The sequence below is a fragment of the Hylobates moloch genome, unplaced genomic scaffold, assembly GCF_009828535.3.
Source record: "Hylobates moloch isolate HMO894 unplaced genomic scaffold, HMol_V3 SCAFFOLD_25, whole genome shotgun sequence".
Taxonomy (NCBI): Eukaryota; Metazoa; Chordata; class Mammalia; order Primates; family Hylobatidae; genus Hylobates; species Hylobates moloch.
The window spans coordinates 3,755,124-3,778,354 of record NW_026652300.1 but is presented as its reverse complement, the minus strand read 5'-3'; the positions used below and the strand labels follow the sequence as shown (position 1 = coordinate 3,778,354).

At 35.3% G+C, this 23,231-nt stretch overlaps 1 pseudogene; it reads right to left on the bottom strand.

Annotated features, from left to right (window-relative positions):
• LOC116811463 (heat shock transcription factor, Y-linked-like) overlaps positions 1–17,384 on the bottom strand; it is a 133,196-nt pseudogene extending 115,812 nt beyond the window's left edge.
• Between the last annotated feature and the right edge of the window lie 5,847 nt (positions 17,385–23,231).

The following is a 23,231-nucleotide window of genomic DNA, read 5'->3' as shown; positions in this document are numbered from 1 at the left end:
GTTGTGCTATTGCAACCTCAGGTTGTTCATGCTGGTAGTGTCCAGGATTTTTCTTAACAAATGTTTCATGTTTATTGAGAAACCAAACTCCTAGGAATAGCATTCAGAGTCCAATATTATTCTCTTTTAACAACTGTAGTACCTACTTCACAGCATGAAATAGTACAAGGAGTAACTGGGTAAGCAGTTGTTAATTGCTGAGAACAATGCCTCATGGTGTTGGTGAGGTCGAGCTATTCTTTATAAGACAAAGAGAAAAGAAATTCATGGAGCATGTTCTTGAGTAATAAAAGGCTTTTTGCCACTCGTACTCTTGCGTTTTCCATTATTAAAACTTCACATTCATGAGTTTTATCCTTCTAATCTAATCTTCACCAGGGACAACCTAAACTTCAAGACAAAAGTGAATTTTCAGATATGGGCAAGCTGGCTTTTAAAGGTAAGGAGAAATTTGAATAATCTTTTGAAAATAAGTTCCAATGTAAGTACCAGTTTTTATACATTGAAAATCTAGAAAGCTTAGTTTTGTTGAAACATATCCATTGGTATAAAGAGAAATGCAGTTACAAATTGGGACATTTTTATTCTGTGATACAAGTACAGCTATATCACCCTGTTTTTCTATCATGAAGATTTTCATGGGTTTGTCTGTTTACTTCTTTTTAACTGTTTGAACTAATAAATACATTTAGTAAAATATCAGGTTAAATAATCTACATACAAATACTTCTGCGGTTTTTTGAGACAGGGCCTTTTTCGTTTGCCCAGGCTCATCTCAAACTGCTGGGCTCAAGTGTTCTACCTGACTCAGACTCTGAAAACAGTGGGATTAGTTAAATAAGGCACCACACCTGGCCCAACAAACAAATATTTGTTGCATTTCCATACCATAACAACAAACTTTTCACCAAAAAAGAAATAATTTTTATTTACAATAATATAAAATAAATTTAATAAAAATAAATTTAACTGATGATACAAAAAGATATAAAAATTTGTACCTTAAATACAATAAGATACTGATGACAGAAATTAAAGTAGACCCAAATCAATAGAAATATATTCCATTACAATAATTAATATTATCAAAGTACCATACTATCCAAAGGGGTCTACTGATTCAAAATGTTAGTGGCTTCACAGTAATAGAAAACACAATTGTAAAATTTAAGTGTAACCTTAAACAACTTGAAATAACCTGAGCAATCTTGAAAAAGAACAAAGCTGGGAGCATCATACTTTCTAATTTCAAACTTTATTTAAATGTTGCAGTGTTGAAAAGCATGTGGTATGTGCATAAAAACAGATACAAAAACCAATGGAACACAATAGAGAGCCCGGAAGCAATCCATGCATACAAGGTCAACTAATCTTTGATAAGGGCACCAAGAATATACAATGCAGAAAGTAGAGTCTTGTCAATACATGCTGCCAGTAAAACTGGATATCCACAAGCAAAAGAATATAATTAGATTATTTTCTTTTACCATACCCCAAACTTAAGTCAAAATGAAAGACTTAAATGTAAGATATAAAGCCTTAAAACTCCTGAAGAAATCATATTGAAAACCCTTGTTGATACTAGTCTTGGCAACAGCTTTTTAGATATGACACCAAAATCACAGCATCAAAAGAAAATATAAACATGTGAGACTGCATCAAAGTAAACAGCTTCTGCACAGGAAAGGAAAAAACAAATTTTCCTTAAACCCTACAGGATAGAAAAATATTTGCAAGCCATGTATAATCAGCCAATATCCTAACTGTGTAAGAAACTTCTGCAATTCAAAGCAAAGCAATAATGATGATAACCCATTCAAAAATAGGCAAAAGATTATCCTATTCCACTAAAAAAGACACACATACAAGGGAAATCCTGTATGCTGTCAGTGAGATATAAATTGATAAAGTCATCATAAAAAACAATAAAAAATAGAAGTATCATATAATCCAGTAATACCACTTCTGGGCATACTACTACCAAAAGAAATAAAATTTGTACTTTGAAGAAATATCTTCAGCCCCCATGTTCATTGTAGTATTGTTTACAACGGACAAAATACACACACACAGAGAATACTGATCAGCCATAAGAAAGAAGGAAATGTACAACATCCATTTACAACATAGATAGACCTGTTTCGTTTATGTAAATGAAATAAGCCAAATGCAGAAAGACAAAGAAACCACATGTTCTCAGATGGGGAATCTAAAAATGTAAACTCATAGAAGCAGAGAATGGAAGGGTGGTTCGTTAGTTCCTGAGGGTGGGAATATGAGGAGATTTTTTTCAAAAAGTACAAATATAGTCATAAATTGAGCAAGTCTAAGAAGGCTAACGTAAGTTATTATTAGATCACTAAATAGCATTGTTTATAGTTAAGTAGACCTTAAGTGTTCCTGTTACAAAAGAGGATTATCTATGTGAGGTAATAGATGTGTTCATCAACTTGACTATATTCTATTTCACAATGTTTACAAGTATCAATTATTGTATTGTACACATTAAATATATAGTTATACAATTTTTATTTATCTGAACATCCATGTGACACAAACACAGTCACATAGTCTTCTCTTGATGTTCAAAATAGGTTCTTGAAAACTGCATTTTTTTAAATGAAAGAGTATTGCTATATGCCATTCAGATACGTTTTGTTTTTGTCAATTAAACTGTGATAAAATTTTGTTTTCTTGAGCAATATGTTGCTTCACTTACAGTTACAGCTTCCAACAACCTATCAACTGGCTATATAGAAATACAATGTATGTAGGTGTGTGTATATATATCACCATACCTATTTTTATATATAGCTATATCTCATGGACACAGTGCCAGCAGGCTTTATACTAAATAAAACAAAATTATAACATAACAGTTATTAAAAAATAAAATAATAATGGCTTAATATATGCTTAGCAGTGTTCTAAGCTCATTAATGACATAAGGCATTTCAGAAATCTAGAAGGTGAGTAGACAGTTTCAGCCGGTGTTGTGCAACTAAGCAACCCTTTAAACGAGATGACTTTTTTGCTTATCTGTGGTGAAAAACGTCATGAAAACTGCATGAACCCATTTTTTTTGTTTGTTTGTTTGTTTTGTTTTGTTTTATTTTAAGCTCATCAGCTGCCATGAGTGTTAGTGTATTTTATGTGTGGCCCAATGTGGCCTGGGGAAGTCAAAACGTTGGACAACCATTCTTTAAAATGTAATTTGAAAATATGCATATATAAGTTTAAATTACAAATCTAAGTTTATACTAAAACAATAAAATTATGAAGAAAAAACATTACTTTTTCATATTTAGAAAAATGTTTATTGTTTTGATGAAATTGCTGAGTAAGAATTTTTTGTGAAATCACATTTACAACCTCTATGGGATTAAAAATTATTACGCAGAAAGATGCAACATCTGTCCCTGGAGCTCCTGGGATTTCTAAACCCAAATCCCAATATGTCCACTACTCACCTTACACATTTTAGACATGAGGCAAAAAGAATATCTGAAAAAGTTACTTTAACCTAGAGTGCCTCAAAAACACAAATATTCCTGTGTTTCCAAAAGCAATGGAAGAGCAGTCAGATTATGCAGCCCTTTATAAGTGATAAAGTAGCAATTGGCTCTCACTGTAGACTTGAAGGGAGATCTACTAAAGAAAAAAAAATGATTCTTAAAAGATTTAAGAGAATGAGACAGAAGATGTTCCTTTCTTTGAATCTGAAAAAAAAAAAAAAAAAAAAAAAAATCAGCCTTTTCATTGGAGCAGAGCTTCCCAAACTACATTTTAAGTCCTGGCTTCCTTATTTACCTTTGGTCACCTTGCCTGTGTGAACTTCTTTCACTCTCAGGTACTTGAGGGTTTGGGTACTGTGTCATGTATCTTCATATTGTAGGGCTCTTTTCTTTGCTCCAGACAGTGATCAGGTCTGGTTAGAGATAGCAACACCCAGGTAGACAAGGCTTCTGTAGTTCTCCAACATCACATTTCTATATAAATTCTGCTGGGAAGGGTCCAGGCATTTCCACTCTTCTGGAGAGAGTACTATGGCCATATCTCTGAATGTTAAGAGCTCCTGTCACTAAAGTATCTGGAAGCACTCACGCTTGACCCTGGCCTCCCTTTGGAATCATGCAAGGAATTTAATTTAAAAAACAGGGATATTTCCACCCAGAACAGTAGACAAGATCGTTTCTTGGCTTCAGGTGTGTCCTGGAGTCTTAGATATAAATCATTCAATGCCAGCATGTCACAGACCGACAGAGGCTGACAGAATCGCCTAGGCCTCCTGGAGTGGTGGGCACAGGGCAGTGAAGCCTTAACCCCATGCTCTGGCTTGAGTTGTCTGTTTACTTTTTAAAAATTTCAATATGACCAATACTTTCAAAGTTTGAGCTAAGCTCATAAAGGAATTTTTAACTTATGAATTTAAAATAAGTAATTTTTAAAAATTTGTTTCTTCCTTTATATGGAGTACAAGGATGTTATTTTTCTGTAAATTTACTCATTCTGTTGATTGCCTCGATGTAGACAACCTCATTTTTAGTAAAAGAGTAGAGATAAAAGAATATTAAGAGCCCAGAAACTGGTGTCCTGGCTATGGCTCTGGCTTAGACTGTCTTACTTTGTAGCCACTTTGTAAGTGTAAAATAAGCATGTAGAGCCTGTCATCACTAAGGTTCTTTCCAGCCTGAGAAATCTTTATATTAGTGTATAACCTATTGATTATTTTTGTAAATGTCATCTTCAAATCTGGAACTGTAATATTTTGAACAGTTAATTGAGAGGGCTTAGTAAATTTTGTGAATATTTGTTAATGTCTTGGTGTTAAATCTTTGATATTTCAATAGAACTCAGATGATTATCAACAAGCCAGTTGAATTCTTCACTGTCACTGGGTTGTTGATTTTCCTGTTGGGAAATCCAGTTTTGTACACAAAGTTAATTCTTTCTAGTACAAGAACACTGACAAGCAAATACATTGGCAAGTGGTTGTGTTGGGAAGTTCACAGAAACCTGTTAGGATTATTTCATATTAGTAAACCTACTAACCTGTTAGATTATTTCATAATGAACAACACACAGTTTACCATCACTAACACCCAGTACCTATAGTCACTTAATGTCTGGAACACAATAATGAATAAGTAAAGTTTCTTTTGAAAATGCCTTAAATTCAAGCAGTTTTATTTATGAACATCAAACTTTATTATTCCAGGAAACTAAGACTTAGAAAAGACAAAAATAAATACTAACTCTAATTTAAATTATGTCTTCAAATCTATAAAAATAAAAGAATTAGAAGTCTGTGGTAAGTTTGAAATTAGATTTTAGAGAGTTAGTATGAAACTGTTTACCCAGACCACTGAAAAATGGTTTAAAATGGTGCTCATTTTAATAAGGTAACACTTCTTAATTAAGAAAAACATTTATGTAGCAAAATTCTGTGAAAGATATTTGGGTCTCTGGTTACAATATAAATTCTTAGAAATTTAAAACAAATACTCCTTAAGACAGAGCTGACGTGTATTTCCCAAGGATAATGAAAACTGAATCAGTATTTTGTTGAAATAAGACCTATTATAAAATTGCACTTCAAAGATTTTCAATGAGTCAGAATCCAGATTCTTTAGTAATAGATTATAAAATTGCTTCTGGAAAGCTTGTCAATGAGTCATAATCAGCTTCTTTAGTAGTCAAGTCAGCAGAATTGTAGCTAATATTAGCATTATTGAAAAGTATTTTCTTATTGGCTCAGGAAGTTAATTGGCCCTCGACTTGGGAAGAAAAGATAATTTGTAAAGTCAGTATGAGAATCACATTATCTTTGAGCCAAAGTTTAACAAATGTCAGCTGTCAGAATTGGAACTTCACACCAATTTTATTTTATTTTCTATGTAGATAACACTTATTTTAGGACAGATGGCATATATGTGAATGTATGGTCTCATCTTTTGATGCTGGCATGTCACAGATACCTATCAAGGAGTAAAACATATTCCATAGAGTGTCTTGGTAGAAATCCTCTAGCAATAAGTATGAACCTTCCACAAATTTCCAAAGTATGAACAATCATTTTGTCAAAGTGTTGCCTTTTAAAATGACTAACATGAAACTGCCAGTATTTGCTCTAAAGAAAAAGCCCAGCAGCTTGAGACATAAAGCGAGGTGTTTGAACATCTACGTTAGTTTGGTGGGATAGGCATCTGTACTGCAGAGCAGTTGTCTGATGATGTGTCAGAGCTGTAAATGCATTGGCTGAAACACTGTGGCAAATATTTATGTGAAAAATTAAGTTATTATTTGTACTGAGACGGGATATCTTGCAGTTCCTGTTCTTTCTTTGCTTTGATATCCTGATAAGCCTGCATTTTGCTAGCATCCAAGTAAGCCCAATTAGAAAACTGTATCATGAGAAAGTGGATCTTGAAGGGAAGGGTAAGCATGATGGCTAGTGAGCATGTGAGAAGGCAAAGCGAGGTGCTAGTTATATTAGATGGACTTGACTTTAAAGAGGATGAGGGCTATTCTGTATTAATACTTGCTCTACTAGCAGAGCTGTCAAATCATTAAAGCATGCTATACTAGTTGGCTTCACATTAAAAGGCTGATGAAAAGTTAGTACACAAACATTGCAAAGTATTTTAATTAACCACTAAATAATGTCTGTATACTTGTCAGTCTAGGTGACTAATACATTAAACACCTCTCACTACAATTGGGATTTGTCTACATAAATGGATATCCATCAAATTTGCCTCAGGCATATATTAAGACAATGATACTGAGGCATTTAAATTTGTGACTATTATATTATCTTTAATTTTTTTTCATATTTTGATGTTTCCTATTTTCTCTGTCACCTTTTAAGTTATCCACAATTGTCCCTCTTTATTCCTTCCATTTTTCCCAAAATTCCCTTTTGCCTAATACAATATCAGTGGCCTTTTTTGATAAATACTTGTTAGTTTTCTCTAAACCTTTATTTTCAATATTGCAGTGTGATTATTCCTAGGCAGAAGAAAATTTTTACCAATCTAATCTAATTTAAACAGTTTATATCTAATATGGTTACTCTTTTATCCATATAAATTATACCTGCTTAGACAGTTTTTTATTTACCCTAGATTTTTTTGTCTCTGCCTTTGCCTCCTGTCTAGCTGCTTTTGTTTTTCTCTCTGTCTCCCCACCTGCCACCTATTTTTTTAATTTTATTGATTTATTTTTCTTACTCATATTTATTTCTTTTCCTGCTTTTGACATTAATCACCATATTTCTGTACTTTCTATAGTTAATCAGAAAGACCCAGTTAGTTGACTTTTTTTAAACAAACTAAAACATATTTCTAGTCCTCTTAGAAAAAATTCTTGCATACTTCCTTGATTTTGAGATTTTTCTCTTTGCTAAAAAAAAACTTTTATACTTGTTTTCCATGGCCTTTTCATAAGTCTTTGATATTGGCATAATCTTCGTGAGTTGAAAAATGTTATTAAATGTTACTAAATGATAACTTATGTGGAATAATATCCTGGGTAGAGATTATTTTCATAATTTACATGTTGCCCTTTTTATACATTTTTGTCTTCTAGTGTTTCTTATAAATATATAAAAGTGTTGAGTTCATCTTTCCTAACTGCTCTTTTATGTATGGTCACCAGATATAATACAGGATTACCAGTAACATTATCATTTTAAATAAGCAACAAATAGCCTTTAATGTAATTTTCAATATTCTAAATATTGCACGGGACAAGTTTATACTCAAAATAAATTCTTTGTTGTTTGTCAACAAATTATCAAATTTCAAATTGAAATGTGATATTTAAATTCCTGAATTTTCCCCCTACACCTGGCAAACTTACTTTCAGATCTACTTAGGAAATTACTCATTCTTTCTATATTTGTGCTGAACCTACTATATAGGAAACAAACAAAAAAAATTGAGTTCCTTTAGTATATGGTTCATTTTTCAATGATGTATAATTGTCTATTTAAAAATTTATTTTTGTCCTCCTACCCACCTGTTTTGCCTTTAGATTCCATTTATTCATTTCAGAGAACACCTAAACTACTTATTATGATGACTTTTTTGATTGAACCCAGATTCATAAAGCAAGTCCTGAGTGACCTACAAAGGGACTTAAACTCCCACACAATAATGGGAGATTTTAACACCCCACTGTCAACATTAGACAGATCATCTAGACAGAAAGTTAACAAGGATATCCAGGAATTGAACTCAGCTCTGCACAAAGTGGACCTAATAGACATCTACAGAACTCTCCACCCCAAATCAACAGAATATACATTTTTTTCAGCACCACACCACACCTATTCCAAAATTGACCACATAGTTGGAAGTAAAGCTCTCCTCAGCAAATGTAAAAGAACAGAAATTATAACAAACTGTCTCTCAGACCACAGTGCAATCAAACTAGAACTCAGGATTAAGAAACTCACTCAAAACCGCTCAACTACATGGAAACTGAACAACCTGCTCCTAAATGACTATTGGGTACATAATGAAATGAAGGCAGAAATAAAGATGTTCTTTGAAACCAACGAGAACAAAGACACAACCTACCAGAATCTCTGGGACACATTCAAAGCAGTGTGTAGAGGGAAATTTATAGCACTAAATGCCCACAGGAGAAAACAGGAAAGATCCAAAATTGACACCCTAACATCACAATTAAAAGAACTAGAAAAGCAAGAGCAAACACATTCAAAAGCTAACAGAAGGCTAGAAATAACTAAAATCAGAGCAGAACTGAAGGAAATAGAGACACAAAAAACCCTTCAAAAAATTAATGAATCCAGGAGCTGGTTTTTTGAGAAGATCAACAAAATTGATAGACCACTAGCAAGACTAATAAAGAAGAAAAGAGAGAAGAATCAAATAGATGCAATAAAAAATGAAAAAGGGGATATCACCACCGATCCCACAGAAATACAATCTACCATCAGAGAATACTACAAACACCTCTATGCAAATAAATTAGAAAATCTAGAAGAAATGGATAAATTCCTCGACAAATACACCCTCCCAAGATTTCACTTTTTATCCTTGAGCGTGACCCTTAAGTGTGTCTTCCTTGGCTATCTCTTAGGGCGTGGAATGTCCATCCATGAATTAGTAATGTTGCCTTTGAGGTGGCAAAGCAATCTTAAGTTCTTAAATGTAAATTTATTCTTACAGGGGCAGTTTTATGTTAATCTTTCCAGGCTTTTAAGAACTTAATTGTTCAATCTAGTATGTTATACCAGTTTCTGCTTTTCAGGTAGTTATATAATGTAGGTAATATGAAAAATCTAACCTCAGTCTTGAATATCACACAGGTCAGTGGTTGTGATATGAATCTTTCTCCTCATGGCTTTGAATGAAAACTTCATTCTGTGTTAGATCCTAGTATCCATGGGCAATGACTTTCCATATTGACACAAATATTTCAGCTAAATGTCTAAACAACACTGTCTTTCACCAATTATTTAGGCAGGGAGCCCAGCCCCAATGGACACAGAAATGGCCTCTTTCTTGGGAATATATCCAAATTTACTTCTCAATTAACTATTTCAATGAACTGCCAAGTTTAATCTCAAATTGATAGTATTGGAGTCCAAACTTCAGAGCTGTTTTCTTTCTTGATACCCAGTTTGATTTTTTAAAGAATAATTTTCTTTCATAATCTCTGGTTTTCATAAGAGTTGCTTTTGCAGTTGTTCACTTCACAACAGAGACCTAGAAATGAGTGCTTGATTTCTATTAAATCATGTGTTGCTTAACAAATAAAACCTATGAGAAAGGTGTTATTACTAGATCTCTACTGCAGTTGAAAAAGAACACATTTTTGGTTATATTTTTCTGGAAGCAGTGCTGACATTCTTTTTCTCCCAAGTGTATGGCAGGTATTTCATAGAGTCTTCATTGACTTATATTATTTATGTGCAAAAAATCATTGGCTTTTTCACATATATTATAAAGACTTCTTTGAGATTATTTAATTTTAGTGAAGATTTTCTTTTATAAAATCTCTTCACTGTAGATACATCATTTTATTCTCTGCAATCATATATTCCCACATTTTGCTTTATGGGATTTGGTTTTCATGGTACTTTAAAAGCCTTCCTAGGACTTCCAGTTACAATGCAATACCCCAGTGTTTCCTCGTAACAGCTAAAACACCACAGACATAACAATAAGAAACAAAGACAGACTCTGAAAGGTACAAAGAGGAAGACAGCTTGTCTAGGGTCTTTAGGAATTGAAGAGTGATACTATGGTAAATTTACTGGATTTTCTTATTGCCTTCAATGTATCCCAGGTGATGGACTATAGAAGCTTCCAATACAGAATCTCCATTAGGCACAGAATTCAAGGAAATCCTGTTCTCTCCCAGCCAAAGGAACAGGAGAGGATGACCTAACCACACACAACAGCTCAAAACCCTTCTACGGGAATAACCAAGCTATTCCAGACAACCAAGCTATTCCAGATAAACAACACAGAAACAACTACCACAGGAGTTTCTATGGAGCCATGTAGAGAGACAAGCTTCTTCCAAACCAGTGATGCTCTGATTCCCTCTAAAGGCAGAGTAGGCATCTAATCTTTTGTTACCCACCTGGCATGAACAGAGGACAGCATTCCAATTGCCTAACCAGTGTCAGCAGAGTCCAGTAGCAAGCTGAGCATCCAGGTCAACCCAATGACAACAGTTTTTAAAGAGCCAGATCTAAGTAGGGTTCATTGCACTTTGCTTCTTACCTGCCCTCCCCACTGTCCTACGTTATCCTGTCACCAGGCTCCAGTGGGGAGTTAAGTATCTACCACCACCCAACGTCCTAGGCACTGAACAATTGAAGTTAACCTCAACTAGTCATCAATCTGCTATTTCACCACGCCACAGGCCAGCAGTACCCCAATTTAGCAACAGTACCATCTACAACTGCTCCAAAGAACATGAACTTCTTTGTTGTACATTAAAACAAAACAAAACAGATATGGGATCTGGATGCTGAAACATATAAAACACTGGTGAAAGAAATAAAAGCAGAAATAAAGGGAGATACACTATGTTCATGGATGGGAAGAGTGAATATGTTGTGTTAGTTTTCCCAAGCTTGGTCTATATATTTGGTGCAATTCCTATCAAAATCTCAGCAAGAATTTTTGCAGACAAAGCAAACTTACATCCTTGGATAGCTAAGACAATTTTGAAAAAGAAGTATAGAGTGGGAGGAATCCATCAGCATTTCAAGGACTTACACAGCTAAAGTAATCATGACAGTGTGGTATTGGCATAGGGATAGATTCATATAAAAATGGAGCCAAAGAGAAGGCCCAGAAATAGAGCCACACTGGTATGGCTATTACCAATTGATACATCACAAAGCTGGCAAATACAAATCAGTGGAGGAAAAATAGCCTTTCAACAAATGGTGCTAGGGCAAGTGAACATAAATAGGTTAAAGAAAAAAAGCCTTAACATAAACCTCATACTACAGAAATTAACTCAAAATGCTTATCGACTTGAATGTAATATAAAATTGTAACAGTTTTTATGAAACAGTTTAGAAAAAAAATCATAAAGAAAATTCAAGCCTTTTAGGTGTAGCAAAGAGTTATTACATTTAATACCAAAGGTAAAAGACATAAAAGGAAAACTGATAAACTGGATCAAATCTAAATTAAAAACTTCTGTTTTGTGAAAGAACTTATGAAAAGACTAAAAAGCCAATCTGCTACAGAAAAGAGTACTTTTCCTGCTGATAACTTCGGACAAAGGGAGGACCAGCTGCAGAGAGGAGTACCCTCTCCGATGAGAGCAGCAGCTGCAGCAGAGAGTTTCAGAGCCTGCAGAGACATCCAGATAACTGGTCTACAGGGAGGAGCCACTCTCTCCACGGCCTCCTCTCTGCTGAGAACTGAATACTCCATGGGAGGACCTGCCTATAGAGAGGAGCTACCCACTCCTCTGAGCTCTTTTAACACTAAAGATAACTCTTCTTCTTCTTCACCCTTTGCTTGTCTGTGTACCTCATTCTTCCTGCATGCAGGACAAGAACGTAGGCAAAGGCACCATGGCCACAGAGGTTTCCTGCCAGAAAAATCAACATCTCAGTGATCCTGTCACAATAGCACTGAAATTTCTGTGTCGATATTTATCATGTTGTTTCATTGATGTGCGGGGCTTCCTATTTCTTGCCAAGATGAGAGATTTTTATTTTCAAGTTAAACATTCGGGAGACTACTAGGAGACTCTGGATCTTATTATGACATTCTATTTTTCATTTGTAGCTGGCTTTGTCTGAAACCAACCTAACAGAGGAAAGGGTATGCTTGTTAAGTAGGGGCACAATTCCAATTTCCCTTTTTCTCTTTGAAACAAAAGGCAGGGCTCCTCATTACTGACAAATAAATATCCAGATTCTAGCTTCACCCTAGGCCTTACTTGTACCTCCCTGTCTAGGAGGGGAAGGGTGTCTTGTTACTACATGGCAGGGTTGAAAACTCTAGCTCTTTACTCTACTTTCTCTAATTCCACTCCAGCAGGGGACTGGGATGATTCATTACTGCCTGGTACAATGGATGTTCCAACTTGGACTTTGTTGTCCTGGCTAGGTTTTTTATTTTCCTTTGTTTTGTGCTGTGTAGTTTGGCTAAAGTAGGATGGTTATTATAAAAATTATCTTTGTCTTAGTAAAATGTTCCTTTCCTAGCCTTTGGCTATAAAAATTGGGCTTTTAAGGGAAATTTTTGTCTTGGCTTACTGCAACCTCTGCCTCCTGAGTTCAAGCCACTATCTGGCTTCAGTCTCCGACTAGCTTGAATTAAACGTGCCCACTATTATGCTTGGCTAATTTTTGCATTTTCAGAAGAGATGGGGTTTCACCATGTTGACCTGGCTGGTCTCAAACTCCTGATCTCAGGCGATCTACCCGCCTCAGCCTCCCAAAGTGCTGGGATTACAGTCGTGAGCCACCATGTTTGTCCCAGTTTTTTTTTCTTTTTAACATTCTTCATGTTCAGCATTTAAACATGTATATCACAGTACCCTCTGAAAATTCAGTTTGAGAACTAAAATGTGGTATGTATCTTAATACCCTGTGGACATAGGTGAAATGACCATTGTCTTGTGTCATGGTATGCCAGGATAAGGAATCAATATTCCCTGTGTTCATAATTGATTCTGAACTTTTTCTACTTAGGCATGACTTTAAAATATATGTGTATGGTAGGATGGCAGCAGTAGGTTTCCAGCCTGAGGAATCTGGCTGTCCAAATTCATACCCAATTCCAACCCCATTCCAACCCCAGGTTTCCCAGAAAACTGAGTGATAAATCTTGTCAGGCCTTAGCTTGTGATGCCAAAGTTGTATAGTACACCAAATCCACCATGAATGCTGCTTCTGAAAAGCTCTGCAGCTGGGATCCTCAGTGTAATCCATTTCAGCACAACAGCTGGGAATCTTTGCTGCAAATAAAGGAAAGAGTAGTAAGCACACACCTAGTTATTTCAGGCAAAGACCTGCGAGTCAAAGCAGAAGATGAAAAAGAAATTTTAGAAGAAGCAGGGAAAAATCAGAACTAGACCTAAAAAGAAAGCATGATAGTTGAAGTAATAACCAGTGACACTAGTTTTAGTAAGTCAAAATTATTGCCTCTCTAGTGAACACTACTGTTACCTGCCCTTTAAAGAAAAGTTCTGGTGAAGAACAAAGGGTAAAGTGTAATGCCACAGCACCAGGAATGTTTGTTTTTGACAACAAAGACAGATTTTATGGTTTTAAGTCCACAGTCATCATTGACTAATACACATACATACATATATCAGGTACTGTGTTACATCAGTACTGAGTGTCCAAGACAGACGAGAAAATGAATCTGATAGATAAGACGCACCTCCTGGAAGAAGTGATGTCTGTGCTATAGGAGTCTTAAGTAGGCAAAGTGGGAGAGAGTTTTTATCTCCAGGAAAGAAATGGGGACAAAGTTACCAGATGACAAAAGGCATGCCTAAAAATGGAGTTGCCTGAAAGTTGCTTCAAATGGATGGTGATGAAACAGAAACACATGAAGCTGCAAGGCAGACAAATATCAGGTCTTGAAGGGATTTGTTCAGTTATGCTGAGTATATAGGCTCAGCATCTGGAAAGTATTAAATGTCAACAAAAGAATTTAAATCAGACTTTGGATGGAGCATGAAACCAATGTGATGAAAATGTGTATTTAGAGGCCGTGTGTCTTGGCTCAAGCCTTTAATCCCAGCAAGTTTTGGAGGCTGAGGTGGATGGATCACCTGAGGCGAGGAGTTCAAGACCAGCCTGGCTAACATGGTGAAACCCCATCTCTACTAAAAATACAAAAATTTGCATGGTGTGGGTGCACATCTAATCCTACCTACTCAGGAGCTTAAGGCACAGAATTGCTTGAACTCAGAGGTTGAGGATACAGTGAGCTGAGATTATGCCAGTGCACTCCAACCTGGGCAACATAGCAAGACTCCGTCTCAAAAGAAAAGAAGGAAAATGTGCATTAGAAAACATGAAAGATGGACACTTACAGGAAGTAATTAAAGGCACAAGCCTGTTGGAAGGCTTTGATGGAAGATCGAGAGGTCTATTGATAATGCCAGCTATAAAATTCTACCATATGCCTACAGTGATACAATCCATGAGCAAAATATGTGAAGTTTATTACGCAAGTGATGACACAAATTATTGTGATCATGGTTACTGAGCTCACTAAGTATGAATTGTAATGAAGAAAATTGTTGCCAACTAAAATCCAAGTTTAAAATAACAGAAAAAGTGAGAAAATACTGAAGTATATAGTGTGTGTTAACTTTTGTCTAGATTTTCTGTGTGTGTGTGTGTGTGTGCACATCTATTCTTTTTGTGCCATCCTAATTTAGGCCCTCATTTGATTTATATCAGACTACTTGAGAAGTCAATTATTACTCTTTTCTAACTCCAATTCCTTCTTTTTCCCTTGCCTGCTGCCGTGGTTTTGATATATAAACATATGTATGTGAATTAGCCAATGTTGACTGTGGACTTAGAAACCACAAAATCATGAGTGTGCACCCTCATGGCCGGATTGATAGCATTATCTGGCGAACAGGTTAGTTACTGTGTGAGTGGGCTTTGGAACAAAGGATGAGTTTGGCCCTGATTTTCTGTTTATCACATGTCCTTTACCGTAGGATGCCCTCCTGCCATGTTGCAACATAGAAAGAAGATCTCACCAGATGCAGCCCCTTGGACTTTCCAGCCTTCAGAATAATGAGCAAAATAAGTCATCTTACAAATTACCCAGTCAGTGGTATTGTGTTGTTGCAGCAGCAAATGGACTAAAACACTCTATTATTTCTTCCTCTTTAGATAGTGAAATAAACAAGCTTACAAAGGGCCATGTCAAATTTCCCATCAAATGATAAAAAAGCCCGCATATTTTTTTTAATGCGGTACAGTAGCCTGCCACTAAAACAAAGCCCCATTTTACTCCTAACCATATTTTTAGAAATAAAGGAAAAGCAACCATAAAGGTCAACGTGTAATTTTATTGTTCAGTAAGAGAATTGCAGGAATTTTTAATGTTCTTGTCAAGATAAATTTCAGTCTCTGTTGTCATGCATAATCTGGTACTCTTTTGGTGGAAGATCAGTTGTAACTAGGGTGATATTTTTTCCAGTAAAGATGGTTGAAGAGCTGGCCTGTAACGAAAGGCAACTGATGTTTCAGCTATTCGCAGTCATTTACAACCACAGGTTGCCTGCTGGTAGCAGGTTAGAATGAGAAGGCTCATTGGCTAATACCTCAGGATATCTGGTTGGAAAAAGTAGATGGTTTCACTATCAGCCCCAAAGGAGGGAGATATGATGTAGTATTGAGAAGCTGTGGTTGTAACAAAATTCACAATGTGGCCATTTGCTTACATGTCGGTGCTATGAGAGTGCATATGAATATTCATCAATTGATTTAAAATAGCATGTTGATTTGTTGTAATTTGTTCTGATTGTCCAACTGAGGTTGAAAGGGAAGAGGAGGGAAACCACTTCTAATTGGGTCAGGTGAACCAGCAATTCCCTGGCTGACAGAAGTGTTCCTTGTTAGAGTCATATTTAAATTTGTAGATGTTGAAAATGAACTTCCTTCACTAGCTTCAGCAGCTAAGACAGAATTATGTTTATCTGTGTTAGCCCCTGCTCTAAAGTGTTTCTTGAAATATTCAGAGAAGTAGATACAAGAGAAGCGTTTTTAATCCTAATTCTTCTTTTCGTACTTATTAAAAGTTGGGAACAGCCACGTTTGAAATTTGGATGATAATACAACTTTAACTAAAACCAAGGAGAAGGTAATTCAGTGCCATTTTAAACCAAGAGACAAGTGACAATAACAAACATAACACATACAATCTCAGATTTCTATTTTATCACACAAAGTTAATATCATCAAATAATGAATGAACATTGTTTACTATTTTAAGAACATGCTTGTTGAGAAAAAAAAACACTCAAGTTTTGAAGCCCTCAAGTGAAAACATGTTGTACATTTAATAGTAACATTTCACTAAGTGGCTTTGGTATCTTTATTTGGAGTTCACTGGTAAGACTGAATGTTGTTAGCAACATTTCTTAAAACCTGAAAGTTTAATGCTCAAACTGCACTCAATAATTTCAAAAAAATTAAGTAATTTTTACCTTAATATTTGATATAATTTTTAAAATCTGATCTTACTGCATATATTAACATAGTTACTGATATATAAAATGAAATTACATATATACTCAAAGTGCTAACTGAAATATTTTGAATACCTTGCTTAAAACAGAAATGTCTTTTTCTTCTGCCAGAAAGTTGGCTAGAGAAGCAGATCTGTGAAAATTCTGTTGAATTTTACTAAATCCATAAAGGCTGAGCTGTCAAATTAAGCTTTTCATACTGTCAGTTTGAAATATTCTGTAAGGAGCCTTTATTTCCAAGTTTTCTTTCTTGAAGAGTTCTTCATTAATCACTATGCAAGTTTCATTCTTATCCCATGAATTAGACTTGAATTGGTTACTTTCAACTATTTTCCAAAGTTTACTGGGAAAGGTCAGAGAAGGAAAATCATTATCTTTATCTGGCTCAGAGACATAGAGTGTAATGTGGCCTTTTTATCAAGGATCCCTGTGGCAAAACCTGAAAATCGTTTATTCAGTCATTGACCTTAAGTCTGAATCCCCAGGGATTATGTGTTCACACAATGGATACCCAGAGGAGGCTTCTGAACCAGTTGATTCATCTTTAGGAGAAACATCTTGAGTTTCTGCAGAAACATGTGCCATCTCAAATAAGTAATTCTTTAGCTACTTTTCCAGCCTGCATGCGTTTCAAGACTGCAGCTTCAAATGCTGCTTCAGTAGTCTACTCAGGTAAAGTAATCTAGGTCACCACAGTGGTTTCCAACCTGAGTAGCAATGGCATCACAAGAGGACTTTGGTCACCTAGCAACAAACGTAAAAATTTGGCCAAGAGTGTTTACTTCCCAGTCTCAGAAATATATCTGGTAAAAATGAAATATAGAATGATTACTTACACAGTTTATTCTGCAAAAGTTTCATGCCTGCAGAATCTTTTAAATTAATAAGGAGGGCCGGGCATGGTGGCTCACGCCTGCAATCCCAGCACTTTGGGAGGCCGGGACAGGCGGATCACGAGGTCATGAGTTCAAGACCAGCCTGACCAACATGGTGACACCCTGTCTCTACTAAAAATACAAAAATTAGCCAGGTGTGGTCCATGTGCCTGTAGTCCCAGGTACTCAGGAGGCTGAGGCAGAAGAGTCACTTGAACCCAGGAGGCGGAGGTTGCAGTGAGCTGAGATCACGCCACTGCACTCCAGCCTGGGCAACAGAGCAAGACTCCATCTTAAGAAAATAATAAATAAATAAATAAATAAGGAAATAAGTAATATCCTCAATCCCTGAAATAAACATAATTTTCTCCTTGACACACACAGTCTGACTAGATTGGTGGGAGGAGCATAGGGCCTGGTAATTGGACGGTGCAAAAAAATAAAAATAAATGAGTTTAAAAACTCTCTCAGCTTGGTATGTTGGATTGAAAACCGATGCAGTGTAAAACATATATGGTAAAAAGACACGGCCATATAGATAAAAGGTAGGTTAATCGCTGTCAGGGGCTGAGGAATAGAAAGAACTGTTAAGTAGATATGGGGTTTCCTGTTTGATGATAGAAATGTTTTAATAATATAATATAATGTTGAATAATATAATTTTATATTATGTGAAACATACCTTTAAAATTATAATAAAATCAAATATGAATAAAACTGATTAGATTTCAGAATAAAAAGTTTTTCATGTATGTATCTATTCAAAACATTTTTTATTTATATCATAGAATAAATAATATTTTCATTTGGTATGTCTGTAAATATCTGACAAGTTAATTATGTAAGATTTTAAAAGCAAGTGACCTACTTATAAGGAGATCCCAGAGAGTGGGAGATTTAAAAACGTAATAATAACAAGAAAGTGTTTTAAGTAAAATAAATTTGTATGTGTGTCTAAGCAGAAAATTTTATTATTTGGTTCCAAGGACCAAATATCTATTAAAAAAATATTTCTTAAGGAATAATCTTTGTGTCCTGCAATGTAAAGTTATCATTATAAAACAGGAGTCAAATTTGTGAATTAATCTTAGAATTGAATAAAATATTTCTTCTCTTTGAAAAATAATCATGCCCCATTTACAGTAAGAATTTTTGTATGTTCATGGTTGAGAGGTGGCATATTAAAATTCTAATGCCTTGGCTTTGGTAAGTTTTGAATACGTGTGGAATAAAGAAATAATGATTTTGATATTTCTTATACTGTAGGAGGCAGTTCTCTCATACTGGAAAGAGGTGTCATTGTTAGAAGCTTGTCTTGGTTTAACACAGTTTAAGTTTTGGGGGTGTATTTTGTTTACTTAGTTCAAAATTTTCCATATTAGCAGTAAGTAACAAAAATGTCCAGATCAGAAAACTCTTTGTGAAAATAAAACAGGTGTTCGTACCAGATGTGGTTCATCAATTTTGACAGTATTTTCATTTTAAAAATGCAAAATTAAAATTTGTTTAGTTGTTTGCTTTCTGGGGAATTTTCTTGTTGCTCTGTCTGAAGGGAGTACAGACTTCTGTGATGAGAGGGGATGAATGGCTACTGACAGCAGCAAAAAATGGGCCATGAGTGTGAAGAAAAGAGGGAGTTAATGGGAGAATCAGAAAAATATCACCTTAAATGTAGGACAATCTAAGTCAAATTGTGGCTGAGCGTTTTGGGGAGCTAAGATGTGTGACTGTGTAGGGAGGAAGAATGCCTTGGTGTTTTCAGGGGAAGATGGCTCAGCTAGTGCAGTCACCTGACTCCAAACTGCAAGCCTACTTTAGTCATAAAAAGGCAAGAAAATAAGCAATTTTACCTGAAAAGCAAAGGATGTAGTATTGAAAACGAGACCAGAAATGGTGCTGTTGAACAGGTAAACAAAAGCATTTACTTTTTGAACAAGTTTCAAAACTGTGAGGGTGGCAAATAGGAAAGTTAAGTAGGAGCAGCCCTCCACCATCTCAAATCAGCTACCTTGACCTCTGCCTGTCTCAGCTGGAGATCTTAACATAAATCTCTGGATATCAGGGGTGGCTTTTCCCGAGTCTTGAGCCTAGAAACTCCCTCTCTTGGTTCTGATTTTCAGAGAAGAGAAGCAGCTGCTTAGCATTTGGGTGGGACAGTGGTTGTTACTAATATATCACAAATTTCAGCATGTTTTTAAACATCAGAAGGAGAAAGTGCTTCGTATTTAAGTGAAATCTCAAAGGGGCAGAAATCTACCATATCTTTGTTATTCAGATGCAGTGAGGCACTGGCTATGTGAGTACAAGAAACAAGTTCACTTAATTACAAACACATGCCTAAATTCCATTGTTCAGTGACTTTACTTTCACTTTCTACCTTGAATTTTAGACTCTGGAAGACCCACTTCTAAACTCTGTGGCCCTTTTTATATGTGCATATTTTCTTAAGTGTTTTCCAGAAATAAATTGTAGAGGTCCTTCTGTGAGTCCAAAGGAGAAGGAAGTGGTTGGGGCAGCCAGAAAGGTGCAATCTGCATTAATATCATATTCGATGTATGGATTGCTGGGGAGAGAGTGGGATATATTTCTTATAATGTTGGATGTATTTTTCCCCTATCCCGAGGCCCAGAAACTCTGATGTCTCTGCAGTTGTCTTTCCATGCTTTCCTTTATACCCCTCGCCTACTTCTGTAACTTCTCTCTCTACTCTCCTTCCTCCTTCCCACTCTTTTTCTTTCCGTTTGTGCTCTCTCCCTCCATTCCTTCTTTTTCCCTTTTCTTTCTTTTTGTGGGTTCTGGTAGCTGCAACTTACTTTCTTTCTGCTTTTCTTACTCACTTACTCTATTTGTTAAATACCTTATTAGGTATTTAACAACTGTCTTTAAAAGTAACATCCTTTCTTTCTTAAAATTTTATCCCTAATGGACATTATTTTGGGAAAAAACATTTTTATGGTGCCTCTAGATAAGTAATTATATCATCTGCACATGATTTCCATAATTTCTTACATGTCTGTTCCTCGTAGATGGAAATGGTACTTCATTGTACTCTTCTGTCTTTATTTACAAGGGTGTTTTTTCTATCTCATCCCTTTAAATAACACATTGTCTCTCTTTTTGTGACATTGAATTAATTAGGTCAGATGTGATTTTTCTCATCTATTCATTTGAAGAATGTTTCATATTGCTTCTAGGGCCTATTTGCAAGCAACAAATTATTTTGTTGTTGTTGTTGTTTGTGTTTTTTTTAAATTTTTGGACTATTTGTCTCATCACTCCAAGAAGCAAGAATTAGTTCTCATTATTAAGATTCCTTCAAGATTTCATTCACTTGTTTCAGCAGCCTTGAATTATCATCACCTGGACCTGTTGCTACATCAGAAATCTCTAATTTCTAATGTTCTACTTTGGACACTCTGTTACCTGTGAGTTTGAATTTTTATATTAAAAAAAAACCTTTTAGTACTTGAGTACCCTAAAGTTTCATATTTTGAATTGGTGTCAGATTTATTATTATTGATCTCTCTATTGCTGGATAAAACTAGGCAATAGGTAAACTCTATTCTTTTGGTAATTTGTATTTTCTGAATGTTTCACAGTAAATGTTTACTACTCTTGTGATACTGCAAATTGGCAATCAGATATATTTTAAAGTTGAAAGGTTACCCTGTTCATCACCAGTTATGTACATCACACAGCTCAAAAGTAAGGTGTTTAAGTTCATTTTAAATGTTTTTCCCCAAAATTCTGCTTCCACCACTTTTCCAAGCTCTACCAGATGGATACTCAAGAATTGACCAAGGCAATCTCTTCTCTCATATTTCACTGTCAAATACTCTTAATCAGTGAGTCCTGTCAATTCTGTGTTTCTAAGAAATGATGATGGTGGTCATGATTATAATGTTATCTATAGGAACACCTTTCCAAACTTCACTATGTACCACAAAATCTTCTGCCTGCTGCTGATGTATTATTTTCTCTACACTGCTATCTCCCCAGGAAGATTCTAATGATGTTATTATTATACAGATGTGGAAACTGTAGCTTATGAGGTTTTAATTTTGCAATTCAAGGAAATGACAGGATTCTGGCCATGTGGTAGCTCATGCTTGTAATCCTAACACTGGAAGGCTGAGGCAGGTGGATCACTTTAGCTCATGAGTTTGAGACCAGGAAGATGGGCAAACCCCATCTCCTCAAAAAACACAAAAATTAGCTGTACATGGTGGCATGCACCTGTGGTCCCAACTACTTGGGAGGCTAAGGCAGGAGGATCACTTGAGTCCTGGAGGTTGAGGCTCAGTGAGTCTAGGTGACACCACTGCACTCCAACCTAGGTGACAAGGGCAGACCATGTCTTAAAAAATAAAAAAAAAAAATGCCCACCACAACCAAAAACAAAGAAAGCAAGCGTAATAAGCTAGTTGATATGCCTGTTAGCAATGTGGACATTTATTCTATAGTTAAAAGAAAAAATAGAAAGAAGTGACAGTATTGTAACTCAGAAAGTCTGGTTCCAGAGTTTGTACTCCTAACCAGAACAACTTGAGCATCAATTGATATTTTCTATTTTTCGCTCTACTTTGTCTGATATTAATATAGCCATTCCAGCTGTCTTATCACTAGGCTTAGTAGTGCACAGCTTTATTCTATCTCTTCCCTAGTAATTGTGTCTTTATGTCAAATGTGTGTTTCTAGCAGACAACATATAACTGGATTTTACTATTTTTATTTCTCTTATAGGCTTTACCCTTTAGTTGTGGTATATAAGCCATTTACAGTTAATGTGCTCCTTGCTGTAGCTTTCTGTTTTCTCCATGTGTTATTTGTTCCATTTTCTCTTATCTGTCTTCTTTTCTATTATTGAAGTATTTTTTTAAATTTCCTGTTATGGCCTTTGTTGGTTTCTTAGCTGTTACTGTTACTTTAGCTCTTGCTTTGAGGTTTGTAGTGTACGTCTCAAATTTACCACAAGCTACCTTGAAGAGATATTACACTTCTCTATGGACAATATTAAAAAGCTAAAATAACATGTACCATTCTCCCCTCTCAGCCTCTGTGCTACACACATTTTTAAAATTATATTACCACAATATTTTATTATCTCAACAGTTAATTGCCTTTTTCAAAGATTTGATTAAAGAAAAAGTCTAAAATTTACATACAAAATAGCCATTTTCAGTTTTTGTCATTTTATAAGATCTATTATATCTTTGTGGCACCTATCACAGCCATTTGATAAATTAATTTGTAGATACAGTAAGAAGGTCGTATATTTATTAAAGTTTTTAATAATGATTTTAAACTTCCTTATTAGGTGGCAAAAAATAATAAAAATAAATGCCCAGAACGAGTATGTTATAAAACTAAATTCTAACTGCATGTAACACCTATAGCATAGTTCATTTGAACTGAAATTCACATAAAATAATCATACTGAAGTCCAAAAAATTTAAAGATGTAGTGTAAATTAAATTTATACAAAATTGAAGCACTAGGTTTCCTAGATACCTGCTGCCTACAGTTAGAATCTAATTCTTCTGATTATTCTTGTAACAAAATCTTTTGAAATTCTAAATTCTGAAGCAGAACATATCAGTGAAACTTCCC